The sequence below is a fragment of the Lontra canadensis genome, unplaced genomic scaffold (genome assembly GCF_010015895.1).
Source record: "Lontra canadensis isolate GAN:19392208 unplaced genomic scaffold, GSC_riverotter_1.0 scaffold86, whole genome shotgun sequence".
Classification (NCBI taxonomy): domain Eukaryota; kingdom Metazoa; phylum Chordata; class Mammalia; order Carnivora; family Mustelidae; genus Lontra; species Lontra canadensis.
This window is the reverse complement of record NW_022631080.1, coordinates 3548701-3553017: the sequence shown is the minus strand read 5'-3', so window position 1 is coordinate 3553017 and position 4317 is coordinate 3548701.

The following is a 4317-nucleotide window of genomic DNA, read 5'->3' as shown; positions in this document are numbered from 1 at the left end:
TCATGACATTTTATCTTCATGAAACATCAAAACTAGAGAGCAATCAGTAACTATTAATGATTATTCAATGATTGTCTGGGAAAGAGCTTAATGGCTTTTTGATCACTGTCCTGATTTCAGTTAATGTTTCAGGAAGAAAATAGTTTTTTGAAAATGGTGGTTGATAAAGTTAAAATTGAAAGATTAATATCTTAAGAAATGACTCTTGGAATCACCTCCCACCCAATAAAGCAATTTCTTCAGTTAGTTTAGATATGAGAAGTATATGCAATAAATGTTAAGGATTCTGAGGTCACTTTCAAGCCTCTTAAAACATCTGAAAGTTTGTATTAAAAGTGAGCAAATTGTTTTCTTCCAAATATTTATTTAATTCTATTAAGGTAATATTGGTTTTAGGAGAAGAATTTAGTGATTCCTCACTTACATATAGCACTCAGTGCTCTACATGACAAGTGTCCTCTTTAATACCCATCACCCGTGTAGTCTATCTCTCCCCCTATACCTCCCTCCATCAACCCTGTTTGTTCTCTATTATTAAGAGTCCCTTGGGGTGCCTGGGTAGCTCAGTGGGTTAAGGCCTCTGCCTTTGGCTCAGGTCATGATCCCAGGGTCCTGGGATTGAGCCCTGCATCAGGCTCTCTGCTCAGCGGGGAGCCTGCTTCCCCCTCTCTCTCTGCCTGCCTCTATGCCTACTTGTGATCTCTTTCTCTGTCAAATAAATAAATAAATAATTTTAAAAAGAGTCGCTTACGTTTTGCTTCCCTCTCTTTTATTCTCCTTCCCATATGTTCATCTGTTTTGATTCCTAAATTCCATACATGGGTGAAATCATATATATTTGTCTTTCTCTGACTTATTTTGCTCAGCCTGATACACTGTAGCTACATACACCTTGTTGCAAATGGCAAGATTTCACTTTTTTTTTTTTGATGGCTGAGTAATCTTCCATTATATATCTGTTCCATATCCATATTTATCCATTCATCAGTTGATGGGCACAGGCTCTTTCCATAGTTTGGCTATTGTTGATAATTCTGCTATAAACATCAGGGTTCATATGCCCCTTCAAATCTGTATTTTTGTATCCTTTGCATAAATACCTAGTAGTGCAATTTCTGGATTATAGGATAGTTCTATTTTTAACTTTCTGAGGGAACTATATTAAAAGTGAGAAAATTTATGTTGGCATTTGTTTTTATTAAGTATGCTCATACATATTGACACTTTCTACACTAATAAATAAAAAAAATCTATATTATGCAAAGTAAAAACAATGAAATGCCCCGAAAATGTAAACAACATGTGAAGGTGATAGTTTAGTCATAGTGTGTCATAATTAGCAAACCCAGTAATGTACCAGAAATAGAGATGAGAGGTGTTGGTGCACAAATTCTGCGAAGAAAATCTCTTGGCATAAAGCCACTTTACAGGAAATGGTCAGAGAGAGGAAAAAAGTATGCCTAGGAGGGGAAAGAGGACAATGGGGGGGGGGCAGAAATAAGTTAAGTACTGAGTAGTATTCAAAAGTAAATCTTTTGAGAGAGACAGACTTGGATTTCCCCCACTAGCACCATCATCTTTGTGAGAAATATCACCTTCATTAAACTCCGATTCCTCAACTGTCATGTGGTAATAATGCTTACATTATAGGAGTTCTGTGCAAATTAACTATGATATATGTAAGGCTGTTAGTCTAGTTAGTGACACCATATTTGTGCTCAATAAAGAATAATTATAACATTAATATTTCTTTGTAAATTTCTCACTATGAAGATAGGTATATGATATATATAAATCTTTATATATTGTAAATATAGAAGAAAGCACATACTCTAAAACTTACTACATCAAGAAGGCTTCCATTAAGGCTTTTTTTTAATTAAAGTTTTAATAACTGGGACGCCTGGGTGGCTCAGTTGGTTAAGCGGCTGCCTTCGGCTCAGGTCATGATCCCAGCGTCCTGGGATCGAGTCCCACATCGGGCTCCTTGCTCAGCGGGGAGCCTGCTTCTCCCTCTGCCTCTGCCTACCACTCTGTCTGCCTGTGCTCATGCTCTCTCTCTCTCTAACTAATGAATAAATAAAATCTTTAAAAAAAAAAAAAAATTTTAAAGTTTTAATAACTATCTTTTCATGTGTCTCTCTGTGCATAGCATAATATCTCTATATATCCTTTTACAAAAGTGAGGTCCCATTATACATCACTTTTTAAAAATATTTTAAAAAATATTTTTTGTGTGTTTTCTTTCTTCCTCTCTAACTCCCTACCCTCCCCCAAGAAAGTAACCAATAGTAACATCCAGGATTTTATCCTTTCACATCCTTCTCAGTGCTCATATAACATATACATAAGGGCATGTGCATGCACACACACAACACTCAGACACATCAAGATTAATTCTATATACACAGCTCTGCATTTTGTCTTTTGACAAACAAATTTTGGAAATCTATCCAAGACTCATTATTTTTAAAGTCCACATAATGTTCATGGTGTGTTTATAGTATTTATTAAAATATTCATTCTTCAGGCACCTGAGTGGCTCAGTTGTTTATCTTCCTTTGGCTCAGGTCATGACCTCAGGGTCCTGGGATCCAGCCCGGTGGAAGACTTCTGCTCAGCAGGAAGTCTTCTCCCTCTCCCCCTCCTGCTCCTGCTCTCTCTCTCTCTCACTCTCTCTCAAATAAATAAATGAAATCCTAAAAAAAAATCCACTCTTTCTATCTTCTTGACTTTATGAATGTGCTTAAATAAACATCTTTGTACCAAATGTCCCTTAAAAGTTTCCACCTTTATTACCTTCCCCTTCAACTCCTAGGTTTTCATTAATTGATTAAACATTTTATGTTCTAACTATATTCATCTTTTTAATAGTATGACTATTTGACTTAAATATTACATATTTCCATTTATATTGCAACCACTGTATTATTATGCATTATTTATGTGTACATATAACATATGGGTGTATATATACATATATGTATAGACTGAAAATGGATGAAATGCTTTCTCTCATCCATTATTTCCTTTTCTATTTATCTTTCCCATCTTATATTCTGTTTTGATTCAGTAATTGTTTGGTTAGCAAAGTATTTTCCTTATATAGAGTGTTTGTGGATAATACATGGAATTAAAAAAAATATATTTTGACAGATGAGCCAAATATTTGGGTATAACATTTGGGAATTGTTATCTTTTCTCTCAGTAGCTTGTAGATGGCTTTTCCAGTTTCAAGTATCAAATGCCTGCCTCATACTTTTCTTTTGTAAATACTTTTAATTTCTTACTTTCTGCCAGATTTTGCAAGGTACTTCTCTTTATCCTTCAGGTTCAGGAAATTTACCAGTATATGCTTAAGTGAACACCTTTTCTCATTAAACCTAATTGGAAATCAGTTGAGTCTGTTAATAATCAGATCCAAGTCTTCCTTTCCCTAAGGAAAATATTTTGCTATTGTTTAATCATCCCCTCTTTTCCAACATTTCTGTCTTTTCATTCTGGTACACTTTGTATTCATTTCTTGGGTTTCCAAATCTTGTCTCTGCTGCTCTTATTATTCTTTCTTCTGGAATTATCATCTATTTTTTATACCTGTATTTTGAAGTATGTTTTCTCTTGACTTTTGAAAGCATTAATTCAGGTCCAAATAATGAAGATTTTCTTGGTCAAAAATTCTTTGCTGTGACTATTTGTGGGTCTCTACTGGTTCCATACCATTTTAGGATTGTACTAGTTCTGTGAAAAATGCTGTTTATATATTTTCTTTAATTTTATTTAAATTCTAGTTGCTTAACATACAGTACAATATCAGTTTCAAAAGTGGACCCCATTGATTCATCTCTTACATACAACAACCAGTGATGTATATAACAAGTTGACCCTTCTTAATACCACTACTCATTTAAACCATCCCCTGCCCACCGCACTCCATCAACCCTCAGTTAATTGTCTTTCATTAAGAGTCTATTATGGTTTGTTGCCCCTTCTCTCTCCATCTTCCCATATGTTCACCTGTTTAGTTTCTTCAATTCTACAAGTAAGTGGAATCATATGGCATTTGTCTTTCTCTGACTTACTTAGCTCACTTACCATAATATACTCTAGCTCCATTCACATTGTTGTAAAGGGCAAGATTTCTTTTTTTTTTTTTAAAGATTACATTCTTTTTGATGGCTGAGTAAAAAAAATTATATATATATATATATATATATATATATATATATATATATATATATGTATATATATATATATATACCACTTCTTTATCGATTCATCAGTTGATGGACATTTGGGCTCTTCCCATAATTTGGCTAT